This window comes from Oncorhynchus gorbuscha, linkage group LG10 (genome assembly GCF_021184085.1).
Source record: "Oncorhynchus gorbuscha isolate QuinsamMale2020 ecotype Even-year linkage group LG10, OgorEven_v1.0, whole genome shotgun sequence".
NCBI classification, from domain to species: Eukaryota; Metazoa; Chordata; class Actinopteri; order Salmoniformes; family Salmonidae; genus Oncorhynchus; species Oncorhynchus gorbuscha.
The window spans coordinates 76,657,771-76,679,418 of record NC_060182.1 but is presented as its reverse complement, the minus strand read 5'-3'; the positions used below and the strand labels follow the sequence as shown (position 1 = coordinate 76,679,418).

General features: G+C 44.6%; 1 pseudogene; it reads right to left on the bottom strand.

Moving 5' to 3' along the window:
- Positions 1-13,884: 13,884 nt before the first annotated feature.
- Positions 13,885-21,648, bottom strand: part of LOC124046944 — a 48,424-nt pseudogene continuing 40,660 nt past the window's right edge.

Below are 21,648 nucleotides of genomic sequence, written 5' to 3'. Positions count from 1 at the left end.
TCCCTAACTTGCCTTTATGTATAATTCTTACACTTATTTGAACAAAAAACCGTAGATACCTTGCGGGGAGCTTAGGGCAGCAAAGTGAGACATTTCATGAGAACTGTAAATAACAGAAGGGCTCTGGCAATGAAAGGAAGGGCGCTGCAGGAAAAAGGGAGAGAGAGGGCAGTGGGGAGAGAGAGAGGGGGTGAAGAGAGAAGGAGAGAGGGGAAGAGGATGGAGGGCAGAGAGCAGGGACAAGCAGCAAGAGAGATTCCCCCCATGTTTATCGAGTATGCTACAAGCCTGGGCACTGTGCTACAACATCATGGCGACCCCTTCTGGAAGAGAAAATAAGGTGTTCACTTGGAATGCACTGAGCTGCGTTCTCCTTCTCCTTCCTCCCTAGACACGTATTCATTCTTACATTTTGAATTGGCCTACATTATATTGATGCATTTAGTGATGGTATATCGCTTACAACATATTGGAAATCCCTTGAAAATTATTCACTTGTAATTGTTTTTGTATTTCCGCCCTTGAGGGTTCATACTTTTTGCTATAGCCTAGTGGGTTTTAAATTCAGGTGCTTGCTTTCATATTTTGCAAGGATCGGGAAAATAAAATAGCCTACATATAAATCACATATTTCTCCCCGTGATTGATGATATATCATTAATTTGTAATTTGTTTCGATGTATGTTTGTTCCACAGTCCTCAACCAATATGCTATACGTTTTATGAAACGAATTATGAAACATTCACGAAGTTATTAGGTCTACATAACCAAAATGTCCAAAACAATGGTCAATACAGGCTTATCTGGTCTCAGCGTCCACAGCCAAGATGACCCTGTATATAGGCGACACCCTAAAGACTCAACATCTATTTATTCACAGGTATAGACCTCCTTATGCATGTATTAGGGGGCCATTGATGGTATAATCAATAAAAATGGATTTTAGGGTAAATATGTGAGCTCTAGGGACCCGTTGAGAGCTAGGCTTCTCGTTCCTTTGTGTATTCTAGTGAGGTTTCAAACACCACAACCATGCCAAGCAAGTAGCAATCTCTGCTCTGGACTGTCAGGCTTAAGAGTAAACAGCACGGCTAAAGTCACAGAGCAGTGAACCAGAAGCACCCTGCTCTGAGTAGCTAACGCGACGAATATTCATTTTATCCCACTTGAAGATTATGACTGAAAGAATGGAATCAGTAACCATTATCTTCTCGAATGGCAGTACAAACTGCGGCTTATTTTTCAAAACATAGTAATGGCGTATCCGAACAAGGCGAAGGAGAGGGAAAGAAAAAACAGATAGGAAGAGGGAGAGTCGGTGTCACTTTCAGGTGGATGTGCCTAATCTGATTTATAGTTTACATGTCCTCTCCCCTTGAGGAACATATTGAAGAGGGAAACGTTAAAGGAGAGGGAATGTATTGATTTCAGTACTTTGTAAAATACACAACATTAAAATGAAAATAATAAACCATTATTATTATGGCTATTATTAGCTATTTTATTTTTTCGTTATTTTAATAAAAACCTATATTGCAAAGCTTTAGCGTAGCGTTGAATGAATTAAGATATTGTGCACTATGCTACTGCAGGAATGTAATTAATGGGTAATGATATTTAGTTTGATAATACATCACAGGAAAATCTTAGTTTATCCTAATTACCACAATAATTCACACTATAAACAGTGTAAACGCAGATTACCCAATGTTAGGTTGGGTATTATTTGATGCCCAAGGTTTATTGCTGCTCACTCTGACGAAAAAAAAATATTAAAGAGACAGAAAATGTTAACTCAGCAGTTTAGAGAACTCGATAACGAGATTTAGCCCACACCTTCGAGACAAACATGATCAAAATAGGAAGAGTCCACTTCGTTAACGACCCCACACAACCCCGGAAGAGAGTTAAGAAGATAATGCTTAATAATCAAAAGTCCCGAAAATTGGAATGCATATTTAGAAAATACTGAGCATAAAATGTAAGATAGGCCTCATGAATTTAACATTTAATAAGATGAGTCTGTTTCCAAAATTCGAAAGAAATTAAGATAACATAAAAATAGCTGCATATTACACACTGTAAAACACTATTTATTAAAATCAATGCCCTAGAACTCATAATGCAGTGTATTTAATATTTGTAAAATTTCAGTAATATAAAGGCTATGTCAATCAATTTATTTAGACATTTCCCACCCTAAATCAAAATGTCGACGCTGTCATTTCATTTGAGTGAGCTGGTCGCTAATTTGGGAAATCCACGTTTGTGGGTGTCTGACAAGTCGCCTCTAAACGTCAAATAATCGAATATGCCAGGGCACGCATCCTCCCCAGCCTGCCAGGCTGTCTAATCTCAACGGAAAATACTGTTACATTGGGTGGTGGAAGAAAATATCAGTAGTAACCAGAAAACAAATCCTGCACATTACTGTGTTCCCATCGGTGTATTTTTTAAAACTTCACTGGCCTGTCTATTTTCATTAACTGAACCGACTCAGTATGAATGTGCCACTATACTTCAGTCATCGATAATCAATATCTTATTGAATCCATTCTGCAGCAGGTTAACTCTCTTCTCAGCCGAGAGAGCACCTGAATCAAAATGAGTATTTACACCATGTTATCAACAGTAAGCCTGCTGTTACGTCTAGTAACATCCATGTATCAAGCTACTGAAACACTTGCATAGGGTTGTAGGTGTTATCCTTCACAGCTTATTAATGTCATAGACAGAAAAACACCTAACTATGCAACAGCTATCCTTTGTGCGTGTGTGTGTGTGTGTGTGTGTGTGTGTGTGTGTGTGTGTGTGTGTGTGTGTGTGTGTGTGTGTGTGTGTGTGTGTGTGTGTGTGTGTGTGTGTGTGTGTGTGTCCACCAGTGTAGAGTGGGGGCAGAGGGAAGCAGGCAGGTGGAGGGCACAGATACACTACATTACCAAAAGTATGTGGACACCTGCTCGTCGAACATCTCAATCCAAAATCACGCACATTAATATGGTGTTGGTCCCCCTTTGCTGCTATAATAGCCTCTGCTCTTCTGGGAAGGTTTTCCACTAGATGTTGGAATATTGCTGTGGGAACTCAGCCATAAGAGCATTAGTAAGGTCGGGCACTGATGTTTGGCGATCAGGCCTGTATCCCAGTCGTGTTCCAAATCATCACAAAGGTGTTCGATGAGGTTGGGTTCATGGCTCTATGCAGGCCAGTCATGTTCTTCCACACCGACCTCATCAAACCATTTCTGTATAGACCTCGCTTTCTGCATGGGGGCATTGCCATTTTGAAATAGGAAATGGCCTTCCCCAAACTGTTGCCACAAAGTTGGAAGCACAGAATCATCTAGAATGTCATTGTATGCTGTAATGCGAATATTTCCTTCACTGGAACTGAGGAGCCTAGCCCGAACCATGAAAAACAGTCCCATTTGGGCAGGTAGCATTCTCCTGGCATCCACCAAACCCAGATTCGTCCATCAGACTGGCAGATGGTGAAGTGTGATTAATCTCCAGAAAACACATTTCCACTGCTCCAGAGTCCAATAGTGGCAAGCTTTACATCACTCCAGCCGAGGCTTTGCATTGCGCATGGTAATCTTAGGCTTGTGTGCTGCTGCTCGGCCATGGAAAACCATGTCATGAAGCTCCCAACAAAAAATGATTGTGTAGACGTTGAGTCCAGAGGCAGTGTGTTGCAACCCAGGACAGATGATTTTTACGCACTACGCGCTTCAGCAATCGGCGGTCCCGTTCTGTGAGCTTGTGCGGCCTACCATTTTGCGGCTGAGCCATTGTTGCTCCTAGACTTCCACTTCACAATAATCACACTTACATTTGATCGGGGCAGCTCTAGCAGGGCAGAAATGTGACGAACTGACTTGTTGGAAAGGTGGCATCCTACGATGGTTCCACATTGAAAGTCAATAAGCTCTTCAGGAAGGCCATTATTTGTCTATGGATATTGCATGACTGTGTGGTCGATTTTATACACCTGTGTGGCTGAAATAGCAGAATACACTAATTTTAATGGGTATCCACATGCTTTTGTATATACAGTGCCTTGCGAAAGTATTCGGCCCCCTTGAACTTTGCGAACTTTTGCCACATTTCAGGCTTCAAACATAAAGATATAAAAGTGTATTTAATTTGAAGAGTCAACAACAAGTGGGACACAATCATGAAGTGGAACGACATTTATTGGATATTTCAAACTTTTTTAACAAATCAAAAACTGAAAAATTGAGCGTGCAAAATTATTCAGCCCCTTTACTTTCAGTGCAGCAAACTCTCTCCAGAAGTTCAGTGAGGATCTCTGAATGATCCAATGTTGACCTAAATGACTAATGATGATAAATACAATCCAACTGTGTGTAATCAAGTCTCCGTATAAATGCACCTGCACTGTGATAGTCTCAGAGGTCTGTTAAAAGCGCAGAGAGCATCATGAAGAACAAGGAACACACCAGGCAGGTCCGAGATACTGTTGTGAAGAAGTTTAAAGCAGGATTTGGATACAAAAAGATTTCCCAAGCTTTAAACATCCCAAGGAGCACTGTGCAAGCGATAATATTGAAATGAAAGGAGTATCAGACCACTGCAAATCTACCAAGACCTGGCCGTCCCTCTAAACTTTCAGCTCATACAAGGAGAAGACTGATCAGAGATGCAGCCGAGAGGTCCATGATCACTCTGGATGAACTGCAGAGATCTACAGCTGAGGTGGGAGACTCTGTCCATAGGACAACAATCAGTCGTATATTGCACAAATCTGGCCTTTATGGAAGAGTGGCAAGAAGAAAGCCATTTCTTAAAGATATCCATAAAAAGTGTTGTTTAAAGTTTGCCACAAGCCACCTGGGAGACACACCAAACATGTGGAAGAAGGTGCTCTGGTCAGATGAAACCAAAATTGAACTTTTTGGCAACAATGCAAAACGTCATGTTTGGCGTAAAAGCAACACAGCTCATCACCCTGAACACCCTAATCCCCACTGTCAAACATGGTGGTGGCAGCATCATGGTTTGGGCCTGCTTTTCTTCAGCAGGGACAGGGAAGATGGTTAAAATTGATGGGAAGATGGATGGAGCCAAATACAGGACCATTCTGGAAGAAAACCTGATGGAGTCTGCAAAAGACCTGAGACTGGGACGGAGATTTGTCTTCCAACAAGGCAATGATCCAAAACATAAAGCAAAATCTACAATGGAATGGTTCAAAAATAAACATATCCAGGTGTTAGAATTGCCAAGTCAAAATCCAGACCTGAATCCAATCGAGAATCTGTGGAAAGAACTGAAAATTGCTGTTCACAAATGCTCTCCATCCAACCTCACTGAGCTCGAGCTGTTTTGCAAGGAGGAATGGGAAAACATTTCAGTCTCTCGATGTGCAAAACTGATAGAGACATACCCCAAGCGACTTACAGCTGTAATCGCAGCAAACGGTGGCGCTACAAAGTATTAACTTAAGGGGGCTGAATAATTTTGCACGCCCAATTTTTCAGTTTTTGATTCGTTAAAAAAGTTTGAAATATCCAATAAATGTCGTTCCACTTCATGATTGTGTCCCACTTGTTGTTGATTCTTCACAAAAAAATACAGTTTTATATCTTTATGTTTGAAGCCTGAAATGTGACAAAAGGTCGCAAAGTTTAAGGGGGACGAATACTTTCGCAAGGCACTGTATATTGTAGCAGGAGCCTGTTAGCAGTCAGTAGCTCCACCGCTGAAAATAAATATTTGTAGTCAATAACTGTTTTAGCCCATCACCGGTAGCTAGTGGTAATAATTAGCAACAGTGGGATGTCCAAACTTTAATTACACAGACAGTCATCCACAATGATAAAAAGCTTGAAATAATGACAAACAAGTCAGGCTTGTTTCTCAACTGCTGTCAATATCCAGATAGCTCTTATTTTTGTTTAAGAGAAGATATATTATCTATGTCTAGGTACAGCAATACCTGGGGGACTGGGACCGTTGTGATACAGAGCGGCTGGGCCAGTAGAAAGCCTGTTGTCTGGCTGTGGGGGAGGAAACGGAGGATGCCACTGGAGACAGGAAGTCTTTAGAATGTGAAAAGCACTTTATTGCAGCACACCTGAATGGCCTGCTAGGGTTTCTCTCTAACCCACTGGGAACAGACCATTACAAGTCCTTTACAACAGGGCCATGGGGTTTAAGTGAGCTGTGACATCTGAATAAGATTGCTACCGTAAAACTTTGATTAATATCCTGGGTGTTTATTTGCTTCAATCACTGAACACAAACAGCACTTATTAAAGACAGGCTTCTATTTGAGCCAGGCGTCTATTTCCTTAGTGCGTTCAGCTTTCGCTCAATACAATTTTGAAAAGACGACCACACGTTTTATTGTGACCAGTATGACCAGTATTAACATTATAATAACAAATCCATTGCCGATCAGACTTTCAAAGACGAGGCTGCCAATCACACACCCCAATGTCAAGTTTCATCACTATCCTCTCACTCTTTGGCCTTTGTATCCCCCATAATTACATGGATCACACCAGATAGACTTCAGTATTCCATGTTTGTCCAGTTCCCCAAGACATCGGGAGATGCCTTCAATACCGTCCACTAGTCTAGTTTACTTATGCTTAGCCGTCTAGTTTTTTCTGCTTTAACAATCTTAACCCTTACCTACTTTCCCTTCACCCACAAATGTTTGTTCCCCCCTGGACAAACGTCGAGTATTGACCTACTTTCACTTCACCCCTAGATGTAATTGCCCCCCTGGGCAAACGTGGAATACTGAAGTGAGACCACGAGGTCTTGTTGCGTGAGATCCATGCTGTTTCATCCATGGCAATGATGTTGCCCTCCTTTTGTTATTTTACACAATCTTTATGGTACTCACTGAAGTTCACTCGTCACCTATTCATTTAGACCCGGCGTTTATTTGAAACAGCCGTTTATTATCTGAAATGTGTGCCGATGCCTGGCTATTAAAAGGGACAGGTGGCTATTTGAGACTGCGATGAATTGAAGTTTTACGGTACATCATGTCATCATCCGTCCATTGTTTACATAATCTAATATGTGTGCAAACCAATATGTAGACATTATTAAGAGGGATTCTTTTAATCTCAGCAGCATGTCTTTTTAGGCCCGTAACCGTCCAACACAATCTGACATCATTGCATCTCTAAAAATGAACGCCATCATCCCATGCCTCTGCAGAGTGACCTCCCATCAACTATAGTGGATAGAGGATGTGTTGGCGTGGAGGTATAGATTTATTTACCTGTCACATGGAACACAAGTACATGGCAGCCAGGTTGAATCCAGAGGTGTTGGAAGTTTCTGGGTGATAAAGAATTGTAAAAGTGACAAACTGCCCCCATTTCTCAGACGGGGAGCACAGGAGCCAACACGACGCTCACAGCAGAGTTAATTGCTCGCCAGAGTTAATTGCTCGCCACGACCAGGCCCAACAAAATGCGCATAAAACATCACGAAAAAGACAAGTCCAACCCCTCATCCCTCCATTTCTCCACTCATCCGGCTAGCATCCTGCTTAGCGCCAACGCTCCTCCATCCCTCCCCTTCCACAATTTTCCAGGACAAAAATATTATGTTGCCCATGGCAACAATTTATCAAAATAACCAATCACATCTGCCTTTTCAAATAGTTCCAAAAGAAGCAGGGGCAGTACATAATGGCGGGTCGTCTCATCTCAGTGTTGTTAGGATCTCAGGCCATGATTTATTACACACTGATAAATGATAATTTGGCTTGTTTTGACAAAAGCCGGGCTATGTATTTACGAATGAACTTGAGAGTGGTGCAGTATGCAGCATGAACAGAGAACCAGGCCCATTGCTCTCAGCAACATTAGTGGGTTCCGATTGGGCTCCATCTCGGGTCTGAGGCTATGCTCTGCGTTCTCATCACTAATCACAGCCTGTGGTTGAGACAGCCCATAATATTAGCACCCACCTCCCCTGTCTCCATGGCCACCATCAGTATTAGCATCACTCCACCACCCCTCCCCTTCGCCAGCTCCTAAGTACATTTATTTCGTAATAACAAGCCAGTGACAGCTCTCATCAGGTCGGTGGCACTCATAATCGGAGGGCTAGTGGGAGGGTGCACCAGCATTTGTTTTTCCTGTATCAGATTCCACCCCCCCCCAAACCCCTCTCCCTCCACCTCCAATAATCACATTTTTCCTGTATCAGATTCCACACCCCCCCAAACCCCTCTCCCTCCACCTCCAATAATCACATTTCCTACCTCTTTTAGAATGTCAGACAGACCTATACCCCACACACCCTAATTCCCCTCCCTTCCCCATCACACCTGCTGTACCCCTGTTAGTGTTTACACCCCCTTCCAGTGCATTGGCGTGGGCCAGTGGATGTCACCGAGCCTGGGCTGGACCCACGCTGGGACGGGGAAATAACACAGTATCTGGGTCACCTCTGTCAGAGTCCAAATGCCACTCAAGGGGTCTGACCTTTGAGGTGGGCAATGCTGCAGCCTCCATGCATTCTGTCTCTCTACCTCCCCTAACCCCTTCATCTCCACCACCACCGCAAACAAACCTTCACTCCTTCCTCCACTCCACTTAAACCAACCCTCACTCCTTCCTCCAATCCACTCAAACCAACCTTCACTCCTTCCTCCACTCCACTTAAACCAACCCTCACTCCTTCCTCCACTCCACTTAAACCAACCCTCACTCCTTCCTCCAATCCACTCAAACCAACCTTCACTCCTTCCTCCACTCCACTTAAACCAACCCTCACTCCTTCCTCCACTCCACTTAAACCAACTCTCACTCCTTCCTCCACTCCACCAAACCAACCCTCACTCCTTCCTCCACTCCACCAAACCAACCCTCACTCCTTCCTCCACTCCACTTAAACCAACCCTCACTCCTTCCTCCACTCCACTTAAACCAACTCTCACTCCTTCCTCCACTCCACCAAACCAACCCTCACTCCTTCCTCCACTCCACTTAAACCAACTCTCACTCCTTCCTCCACTCCACTTAAACCAACCCTCACTCCTTCCTCCACTCCACTTAAACCAACTCTCACTCCTTCCTCCACTCCACCAAACCAACCCTCACTCCTTCCTCCACTCCACTTAAACCAACTCTCACTCCTTCCTCCACTCCACTCCACTTAAACCAACCCTCACTCCTTCCTCCACTCCACTTAAACCAACTCTCACTCCTTCCTCCACTCCACCAAACCAACCCTCACTCCTTCCTCCACTCCACTTAAACCAACCCTCACTCCTTCCTCCACTCCACTTAAACCAACCCTCACACCTTCCTCCACTCCACCAAACCAACCCTCAACCCTCACTCCTTCCTCCACTCCACTTAAACCAACCCTCACTCCTTCCTCCACTCCACTTAAACCAACCCTCACTCCTTCCTCCACTCCACTCAAACCAACCCTCACTCCTTCCTCCACTCCACTTAAACCAACCCTCACTCCTTCCTCCACTCCACTCAAACCAACCCTCACCTGAGTGGGTTGAGCCACTGATGTGATCATCCTGTTGGGGTTGCCCCCCCCCTTCTTGGGTTGTACCGTGGTGGAGATCTTTGTGGGCTATACTCAGCCTTGTCTCAGGATGGTAAGTTGATGGTTGAAGATATCCCTCTAGTGGTGTAGGGGCTGTGCTTTGGCAAAGTGGGTGGGGTTATATCCTTCCTGTTTGGCCCTGTCCGGGGGATGTCCTCTGATGGGGCCACAGTGTCTCCTGACCCCTCCTGTCTCAGCCTCCAGTATTTATGCTGCAGTAGTTTATGTGTCGGGGGGCTAGGGTCAGTTTGCTATATCTGGAGTACTTCTCCTGTCCTATTCGGTGTCCTGTGTGAATTTAAGTGTGCTCTCTCTAATTCTCTCTTTCTCTTTCTTTCTCTCTCTCAGAGGACCTGAACCCTAGGACCATGCCTCAGGACTACCTGACATGATGACTCCTTGCTGTCCCCAGTCCACCTGGCCGTGCTGCTGCTCCAGTTTCAACTGTTCTGCCTTATTATTATTCAACCATGCTGGTCATTTATGAACATTTGAACATCTTGGCCATGTTCTGTTATTAATCTCCACCCGGCACAGCCAGAAGAGGACTGGCCACCCCACATAGCCTGGTTCCTCTCTAGGTTTCTGCCTAGGTTTTGGCCTTTCTAGGGAGTTTTTCCTAGCCACCGTGCTTCTACACCTGCATTGCTTGCTGTTTGGGGTTTTAGGCTGGGTTTCTGTACAGCACTTTGAGATATCAGCTGATGTACGAAGGGCTATATAAATACATTTGATTTGATGATTTGATTTCCTCCACTCCTCTCAAACCAACCCTCACTCCTTCCTCCACTCCACTTAAACCAACCCTCACTCCTTCCTCCACTCCACTTAAACCAACCCTCACTCCTTCCTCCACTCCACTTAAACCAACCCTCACTCCTTCCTCCACTCCACTTAAACCAACCCTCACTCCTTCCTCCACTCCACTTAAACCAACCCTCACTCCTTCCTCCACTCCACTTAAACCAACCCTCACTCCTTCCTCCACTCCACTTAAACCAACCCTCACTCCTTCCTCCACTCCACTTAAACCAACCCTCACTCCTTCCTCCACTCCACTTAAACCAACCCTCACTCCTTCCTCCACTCCACTCAAAGACTGCTTTCTTTCTCTCCTCTTCTACTTCTTTCATCAACGTCAATACAATATACAGCAAAGTGAACAAATCAAAGCCGACACGCAAATATAGCCACTGTAGATATGACTCATGTATAGTCTATCAGCTTCACCCTGAAGAACTTCACGGTCCTAAACGATGCCTACAGACACACAGCGTATCACGTCGCACAAGGAGGAACCCCAAATATGTGCTTAGGATTTATTTGAAGCCATGGCTACACCTCAAGCACACTGTTTTTACAAATGGGCACATGAGTTAAAATGCAATACCTCACTTAGTAAGAATCCTCAGTCAACACCTTCCAACGTTCCAACATAGTATCCCCATCCCAGATATTTGGGTTTCCACCAACTGGCAGTCACTTTTAACGGGAAGTGACTTGTGTTACCAGAAGGGCTTAAACCGATACTCCATGCTGCTCATTTAAGGCCGTCACAGAATTTGGGATATTTGAGTGGCTTGCAGAGCGTTGGTAAGCCTAACGTTGAGGCACATGCGATCTCCGGTCACGTCAGGAATAATTTTTGGAGGGCGACCAGCGTCCCTCTGAAGTTCTCTCTCTCCCGAAGTTAAGGACTGCCTCTGCTTGTCCCACACTGCCAGTGAGTCATTCTACCCCCCTTTCAGTTTCAACCACTAGGCCTGGATGTGCTTGTTGTCTAGATTCCCTTCGAACACACACTGAAGCCCTTATCCTGTCAGTCAGAATTCCACCACACTGCCAATAAAAAATCTTGCTTTTCCCCTGATTCATTTTTGTTCTTTGAATCATAAACTTTGATTACTGTTACTGAACAAAAAAATATGAAAAAAATGTGCTTAACATATCAGTTTCTACTTGAGGCCTGCGCACAGAGAGTACCGATTCCCCTTGATGTTACTCGACCCATCTCCAAAACATGCATTTATTCTGGGCCTGGCCAGTCTGAACTTTTATATATTTCCACCCGTCGGTGAATGTCTTCGTGGTGGGGAGAGGCTGAGCAGGCAGGGAGACTCCCATGGAAGAGAAGGATGATGCCTGGGACAGATACAGGCCAGGACTTCCTCACCATAAATAACCAAGACCACTGAGAAAGTTGGTTTGGTGGTCTGAACATCTGCTCTACTGGAAGGATCGAACTTATACCTCTGGCATTTTCATTTCATAAAAAGTGTAAGCATTTCAGTATATAGTACACAGCTAATGCAGAGGTGTTTACAGACAACTTTTACAAAAAAGTCCCTGAACCTCCATTCTATAGTTTTATAAACCACCAGTGTCAATGGATTGCATTTAAATACTGGATTGTATTGATATAGAGGCTTGTAATTACTCCACTCCAGACCATCCTTATTTGGAGATCAGTTTCACTGCCCAATTTTTGTGACAAGTACAATGACTCTGAAAAGAGACAGCAGACAAGAGGACGGCAAGGAAAACAAAATAAAGACGTCAACTTTCACAAAATCATCCGATGGAACCTTTTTCTAAATTTGCTCTCACTTCATGGAAATCTCTCCAGCTGACTCATGGGTTGACCCAGAACCTTTGAAGTGGGTTTTAAAAAAGCCCTATTTGGTTTAGCATTGTGTGCAGAAAATAATTTATAAGGGTTGACCCCGGCTCCTCTATGTAAGACAGACATCTTAGAAAACAATGGCAGGAAGGCTTGAAACCTGAGAGGAACTGAATCTGCTGTTGACACATTTTGTCTTTCTTTATTCGCCACTCACTGAAATGTTCCCCCCTCTGTTCAGAAAAAGATTGTTTTTGTCTCTAAGAGGAGCCGTAAAGTGATGTCTAAGCATTCCACAGCCCCAGCCATAAGGCTGTGTTTAACTGGACATTGGGGACAGTTGTTTTGTATCGGGGCTTGAGGCTGGAGCAGAGGGTTTGGTGCAGAGGGCCTGACTGACCCAGCCACGATCCCCCGGTCTCCTCATGGTGGGACCCAGGCCTAAATGGGAGCCGGCTAAAGGTTTAAGCGTAACACATGATGCAACACTTTCCTGTTATATTTTAATGGGGAAATACTATGGTAAATTAAATAAAGAATACATTTAAAGGTTGTTTTAGGAATGTATTTTGGGTTCAAGAATTCAAAAATAACTTTTACTACAAGATGCTTCACGTACTGTACTGTAATGCATTACTATTTTGGGCAAATGCACCCACACTCGCCACCCCCTTTTCTGTCTTCATACTATTTTTCAGAGATGAGAAGGACCCCTTATTGGCAGTGAATATATGCCTCTAAAAACAAAATTCAACTTTACGCTGCTATCTCCACTGCTCCTGGCTCAGCTGTGTTTCTTCCATTAGGAGCTGTAAATAAAAGGATCTCTCTCAGGCTGGAAAGATGAGCAAAAGACAACGACACCTGGAGAGACTCAGCCACTCCATGGACATCAGGTGTCTGCATGTACCTAGATGTCTACATGGTTTGGTGCTGTGGCTCCAAGACCATTCTATCCCCTACAGGACATACTGCACATGGAAGTGTGCTTTGTGTGAGTGCCTGTTCTTAAACTTGGAAAAATATTTCATAATTCAAAAAGTATACAATCAGTGCATTCCATATGTTTTAGAATGACAAACAACAGGACTGAACATAGGACATTCAAATACACATGTTCACATTTATAAACCTGTTTGAGCAGGACAACATTCCTCCTATCAATGTGACATATTATAACATAAAGACAACATTTTCAAAACCAGAGGGCAAGAGGTCAGAGAAAAGTCCCAAGCCAATCAGAAGTGATCTGTTTGCCTCCTGCAGGGTGACTGTTTGCCCCCATTTTCCCCAAAACCCACCTCCCTTATCTGCCTATGGAGAGCAAAGGAGCGAGTGACGAGGGCCAGGGATCACTGTTTGGTAAGGGCATGTCCTGCCCTGGCCTAACTCTGTTCCTGTCCTCTTCCAGGGGCCTCCGGGGCCACAGGCTGACCAGCACTAGGACAGACCTCTCAGCCTTGTTTTCACACCGAGGTATGAGCCTGACTCTGGGCTGGCTGACGGAGAGAGAGAAAGGGGGAGGGGATGAGGGAGGTTCATCTGGAGTTCAGGGCAGATGTTTGCCAGTAGTCTCGCGCCGCAGGAAAGCTAAATTGCTTCCGGATCCACGTATTCACTTCTGCACTGCTCTGGGATGCCCTTCCTTACCCCCACCTCTCCCCCTGCCCTCTCCCCTCCCCCCTTGCTCAGGTCAGTGTCAGCCGGTCAGTCAGTCATTTGTGACTGGGCTGATCCCGTGTCAGACGGTCACGATATCAGAGGGTAAGCAGTCTTTGAGTAGAATGCCTCTGTCTCTCTGGCTATCCAGCTCTTCAATGAAACCATGCCTGTAGATGACCAGTCCTGAACCAAACCTATGGAGGGGGAGAAGACAGAAATACATTAAGGTTCATGTTATCAAAGCAAGGCATTCATCAACAGAACAGTGACATCATGGTGAGATACTAAAGTAGCTTTCAGATAGTTTTCCATCCAAATCCCATATGCTTATGGCTGTTTACTTTGGATTTGGGGAGCATGACATTTGCAGCAGAGACAGTGAATTAGAGAGTGAGAGATATAAAGGAGGAGATAAGCTCTCTGAGATGTACTCCTTTGATCCCTGTCCAGGAAACTTGTGCTGAATCAAACAAAAAGCTGCCGGTGCGATAAGATCCCACTGACACAGTGATATACACACCGGATCACCTTACAATGGCACTGAAATAACAATAATCATAGTAGGAACAAAGCCCCAGGCAGTCCCAGAAACCTATCTGTCATGGGAAGGGTCCTGTACAGTGCACAGTGCCCAGCGAGAGTTCACAGGCGGCAGGTAGCCTGGCGGTTAGAGTGATGGGCCAGTAACCGAAAGGTCGCTAGTTTGAATCCTTGATCCAACAAGGAGAGAAATTTGTTGAGGTGCTCCAGGGTTCCTCAACGAGAGTGGGATATGCAAAAATAACATTTCCAATTCACACCTGCATATTAAAACACACTTTTACATGTGTGAAATAGAACAAATATAAGAACACACAAAATTATTATTATTAACTAAACTGCCCCACTAAAGCTAGCTAAGCTAGACCAGCTGTTTCATTTCCATGCTTGACTCCCCAGGTCCCGACAGAAAGACAGACATTTTGCCTTGGCTCACAGTGCTTCACTCCCCAGGCTCCGACCGACCGACCGACCGACAGACAGACAGACAGACAGACAGACAGACAGACAGACAGACAGACAGACAGACAGACAGACAGACAGACAGACAGACAGACAGACAGACAGACAGACAGACAGACAGACAGACAGACAGACAGACAGACAGACAGACACTTTGCCTTGGCTCACAGTGCTTCACTCCCGACAGACAGACAGACAGACACTTTGCCTTGGCTCACAGTGATTCACTCCCCACATCCCGACAGACAGACAGACACGTTGCCTTGGTTCACAGAGCATCACTCGCCAGGTCCCGACAGACAGACAGACAGACAGACACTTTGCCTTGGCTCACCGTGCTTCACTCCCCACCTCCTGACAGACAGACAGACAGACAGACAGACAGACAGACAGACAGACAGACAGACAGACAGACAGACAGACAGACAGACAGACAGACAGACAGACAGACAGACAGACAGACAGACAGACAGACACGTTGCCTTGTTTCACAGAGCATCACTCGCCAGGTCCCGACAGACAGACAGACAGACAGACAGACAGACAGACAGACAGACAGACAGACAGACAGACAGACAGACAGACAGACAGACAGACAGACAGACAGACAGACAGACAGACAGACAGACAGACAGACAGACAGACAGACAGACAGACACTTTGCCTTGGCTCACCGTGCTTCACTCCCCACCTCCTGACAGACAGACAGACAGACAGACAGACAGACACATTGCCTTGTTTCACAGAGCATCACTCACCAGGTCCCGACAGACAGACAGAGAGACAGACACTTTGCCTTGGCACACAGGGCTTCAATCCTCAGGTCCAGACAGATAGACAGACAGCCACTTTGCCTTGGCTCACTGTGCCCCACTCCTCATCTCCCAACAGACAGACATACACTTTGCCTTGGCTCACAGTGCTTCATTCCCCACGTCCCGACAGACAGACAGCCAGCCAGCCAGCCAGCCAGCCACTTTGCCTTGGCTCACAGTGCTTCACTCCCCAGGTCCAGAAAAACAGACAGACAGACACTTTGACTTGGCTCACAGTGTTGTTCTAAAGCAATATGAATAATAACGACTCGCCAAGCTGCTGAAGAAAAGTCAAGTTCAGACAACATTCAAATGTAAGTGTTTTTTTCTCTCTCTCTCTCTCTCTCTCTCTCTCTCTCTCTCTCTCTCTCTCTCTCTCTCTCTCTCTCTCTCTCTCTCTCTCTCTCTCTCTCTCTCTCTCTCTCTCTCTCTCTCTCTCTCTCTCTCTCTCTCTCTCTCTATTAGCCCCATCATATATCCTGAGCCCCATTGAAAAGGCTCAGAAGCAATTAAAATGGCAGTTTTGCTGGAGAAGCACAGCGTTATTTCACTGCTTCTCCCTGACATGTGATAAATCATCTTTCAAGCTATTTATTACACCCCAAAGATCCGCCAGTAGCCCCCTCTGTGTAGCGCAGATCATACCTATTCTTTGAACTCTAGCTGCCGTGCATAAAGTCATGTCACAGTTGAATTTTTGGGCTCGGGAGAGGAGCCCCCTTCGTGCACAAAAACAGATTGGGAGAGAACAGTGAAGTAAGGCTGTTTGGTTCCCGACACTCTATCCTCAGACAGTAAAGGGTGTTTTGGGGTCTCTGAAGACATCTCTGAAAAGCCAGACAGGAAGCTGCACACAGGGGCTGCAGAGCAAGAACCAGGAAGTTCATAAAACCTTGAAAACCTTGATAATCTTGGAAGATTCCGCCATCAATCACCAATCACAGCCTATTAGAAGTAACGACCACAACCAACACCGGTACATTAGAAGGATAGGAAAATTCATGCTAAGTATAGTAGAGACTATAAGTTATGTCTGTGGTGATACTGTATGGGTTTGATCATGGGGTTCTCTGGAGTGTTTGTGTGTGTTTTACATGTTATGTGCGTGGTGATCAGAGTTGGGATTAGTTACTTGGAAAAGTAATAATCCTTGTTACATTTAACAAAAGTAACATGTTAATTTACAATACTACTTTGTGTGGAAAGTAACATGTTATATTTAAGCAATAAAGCCAGAGGGAGTGTGGTATATGGCCAATATACTACGGCTAAGTTCTTAGGATACAGCCCTTAGCCGTGGTATATTTGCCATATACCACAAACCCCTGAGGTGCCTTACTGCTATTATAAACTAGTTACCAGCATAATTAGTAGAGTAAAAATACCGTTTTTGTCATACCCATGGTATATGGTGGTATAAATCTCATCTCTGTTTGACTGTTGGAGGGAACAAGGCGAGCCACAACCGCTCTACCAAAGACAGGCTATTTACTAACTCATATTGGATCACTAGTTCCTCTGTTCATCTGTGGAGGTTCTTTCCTGTGCTAGTCTACAAGTGCTGCACTATATGAGCTGTTTAATTAGCCATATATACTGTAAGACAGACTTTTCATTCAAAATCTGTCTCTCAAGCTGCAAGTTCTGGTTGTAGACCGCACGTGCACGGACCCATAAAGATAGATAGAGGGCACACTTGCCACTAGACGGGAAAGCCCTCTATGTGGGCTTTGCAATCTCAGACGCGATCAATGGCAAAGATCAGAGGTGCGCCCTCTATACATTTCTACTGAGAGCAGCTGTCATGCCATTTCTTCGAACAGCCTTTCTCTGCTCGCTTAAGAACTAAATGAGGAAACAAGTTGAAATCGGATCATGGAAACACGCACCCGGTAGAGAAAGGAAAGCACACGTTGTTTGACAAAGTAAATGTAATAATATTTACCCAATTTGAAAAAGGAACATGTTTCTGACTACATAACATTCCTTTTGTACCACGTTAACCCCAATACTAGTGGTGATACTGTATAGGTGTGATTATGAATCTTCTTGTTGACCTTTGACATGTGCGTGACAACAAGGCATCTTGACGACGTAAATAACCACAACCTGCAGTGGTAGTCAAGTGTCATGACATCAGCCTTCAGCTACATGTTCAAGGAATGCATGTATGATGTATCCCACCTGACACGTACAGTACAGTACACACACATACAGTACACACACATACATGTACACACACGTAAAGTATACACACGTAAAGTACACACACATACAGTACACACACATACATGTACACACACTTACAGCATACACACGTAAAGTACACACACATACAGCACATACACATACATGTTCACACACGTACAGCACACACACACACATGAAGTACACACACATGCAGTACACACGCATACATGTACACACACATACAGTACACACACATACATGTACACACACACACTCTCCCTCTTCCTGTACCAGCCCCTAAAATCAGTACATACTCCTGCACCACCGTCCTGCATTCCCTGTTTTACAGTGTGTGATTTACGGCCTTGTATCTGTGAGCGAACAAATGGAGAAAGACCACAGATGCACACTGCAAGTTCACCGCAAAGTCACATACACAGGCCTCCATTTCCCTCTCATATCTCAACCAGCCACTGTACAGGCCACAACTCTTTTTATGGAAATGTTATGGAAACAAAACCTAAACATTTACATTAGATGACTTTGGAAAAGGGGTTATGCTCCTCTTTCCTGTACAATATGTATTCCTTGCTTGGGAAGGGGGGTGGGGTGAGGGAGGAGAAAGGGGAACGGTTGGTAGAGGCAACCTTCTGAAAAGGTTAAAACTGTACATCAACAGATAAGGCGTACAGCGGCGAACGATACATCAAGGCCCTGGCTTGTCAGGGGAGGCCGGGCACAAATTGAAACAAGCTAAATTATAAACACAGGGGAAGTAGTGTCACCATACCGTAAAGAAAATAAATGGGCTTTGAAACCTACTCTGAATGAATAAGAGTCCATAATAGTGGGGGACCTTAAAGTAAAATCACTGAGCAAAGGCCTAGTCCTAGCACATTAACACGGGTGCTGACATAGCATAGGTGGTGAGGTAAGCAAAGGGTCAAGGGTCGTAAGGTGGGGTTGAAGTTAAGCAGGTAAGGTTGGGTAGCACAAAGGGGTCCAAGTATTTTCAATGGACCAAATCAAAAAGAAACAGAAAAACTGTTGTAAACATGTAAACCATAAGAAGCTTCCTCTAAAAGGAGTCTGGTAATGAATTAGAAACCAATTTGAGCTTCTAGTTTTTCTGTAATTGTGGCTTATTATGTGGGCTGGTTCTCTCCTTAACCTTGCGGGTGTGTATTATACACCGCTCAAGGGAAAGTCTGCCATCTTCCAATAAACACCTAACTGCCTAACGAGTTTGTGAAATTGTTTGTGAAATGTAGCTAATTTCAGCAAGTGAACTAGTCGGGAGGGGCGAAGATTGAGGCTGCCAGGCGTGCTGTCTGTCGTTAACGCTAACGGTTCTCTCTTAAAGCAGGTGCCATGCTGCTTAGAACGACAGCTTAATGAGAGCACGGCACTCAGGAACAAAAAAGACCCACATGGAGGTGTACAGAGTACTATTAGCACTGCCTGCCACACACAGTTACACACACACAGGCACACGCACACAGGCACATATAATAGCACGGACACATAACACACATGAATAATAACACACACACAATCGTAGCATAATTAAAATACTAATTGTAGCCCTACACAGTGTTGGCTCTAATAGAAAGTTATAGAAATCTGTCTTTTAATCTCAGTTCTCATCAGCACAGTGAGCACCCACTCTGTGCATGTCTGTGGATGTCAGAGAGCAAGGCCTATATTTTAGCATTTAACATTCCAAAAGAAAAGAAAGGTCAAGGTTCATTTGATGTGTCAGGAATAGTGAGACGGTGCTCTGAAAAATCTGGGCAAGAAAACAACATTTATTCAACACTATTTTATTTATAAATTACTGCTGCAGTGTAAATGAAATGGAGACAAAATGACCCCTCACGCTACCACACCTTTACCTAATTCTGCATCACCATCCAAACCTTTTCAACAAATGGCCCCTGCAATGATTTTCTCCATAAAGACGTCTTTGTTCGCAGGTCCATACATAGGGTCGCAAGGTAAACTGGTAAAGGCACAGGGATTCTTTTCTTTTTCCCTGCTCAACCACTTCAGAGAAAGAGTGAGAGAGTAACTAAGGCAAAGACAGAGAGAGCAGGGGGGACAGAGGTAGAGAGAGGTAGAGAGAGAGGTAGAGAGAGAGGTAGAGAGAGAGAGAGAGAGAGAGAGAGAGAGAGAGAGAGAGAGAGAGAGAGAGAGAGAGAGAGAGAGAGAGAGAGAGAGAGAGAGAGAGAGAGAGAAAGAAAGGTAGAGAGAGGTAGAGGTTGCGATAGAGAGATAGCCAGCCAGGTCCTAGCTGTCACAGCCGTGGTCAGTTGTTGCTGTGGGTGGCTGATTAATAGCTGTTTATTTATAGGACTTGAACTGAGTTGCAGGAGGTGGTGGTGGTGGTGGTGGTGGGGGGGGGGGGGACTCAAGGCCTGCAAGCGAGCCGATACGGCCTGCATCTGTCTGTACATACTGCCTGCATATTTTAATGGCCCAGTATGGAAGCCTGCCTGCGTCAGCCAGCCCAATGATAAGCACAGTACTGATAAAAAAGGCCCTTCCGCCAGCCTATCCACAGGACATTTAGGGCTGATTCTGCCAGTTGAGGTGGCCTCCAACAAAGCAGGTGGTAAATAAACAGCCCCCCACCCCCACGTCCTGCTGCCCGACTGTTCATAAATAACACAAGGTGAACAGAACAGTCAGCCAACCACCAGCCTTGTTATTGACATCACTGCAACTAAGAATAGAACACAACACAAATCACCTCTTCTCTCCTCCTCCCTCCATTATGCTGCTGTAAAATACAAGGTGGCCATAGCCAACGATCAGCCTCCAAATGAACCCCACGAACTTATACAAGCACCGCAATTAAGGCAGAAAAGAGGGTAATGAAGAATAAAACATCTTCCGCCAGGTGTAACTCTCCTAGATGTTTTTATGCCTCTGTCTCCCTTGCTGTCGATGGGGTTTGGAAATGGGACGTGACACGGGTGTGGATATTTTCTTCTATGGCTGTTGGTGGTGGATAGGGGGATGGAGGGATGAAAGGGTCATTTATGTCCACTGGCGCAGGATGCCAATAGGAGCGACGGAGATTAGAGGGGATTATGGAGTTTTATCAGGAAACCACACAAACCTCTGACCCCTGCCCTGGGCCCTCTGACCCTGCCTGTCATTGGTCAAAGCTCTGCTCATGCTCTATAGCAGGGGTCTCCAACCTTTTCCAGCATTGAGATCTATGTTTTTTTAAAAGACATGCCGTGATGGACATGATTTTTTCTAGCTTTCAAATTGGCCCATTCTTCTCTTCTCGCCTGTAACTCTCCCCGGGTCCTTAGTGTACTAGAGAAAGTAGAGCACCATGATCTGTCAATATACCTGGTCAAATAATGGCTACTAAACAACTCTATGAGGGAACCCTATAAAATCTCTCTTTTTCCAAAATGATGCTTTACATTTTCCAAATGATGTTCTCAGTTATCTTTTCTCCCCCTTGTATATATTTTTCGTTTTTCAATCTGAAAATTTAAATTGTTCATAGAGAAACAGTGGGCAGTATTTTGATGTTTGGATGAAAAACGTTCTCAACGTAAACCGCCTATTTCTCAGGCCCAGAAGCTAGAATATGTATATAATTGTCAGATTAGGATAGAAAACAATCTAAAGTTTCCAAAACTGTCATAATATTGTCTGTGAGTATAACATAACTGATATTGCAGGCAAAAACCTGAGGAAAATCCATCCAGGAAGTGCTGTTTTTCTGAAACCTCTCTTTTCCATTGCAAGCCTATTCTCCATTTAAAG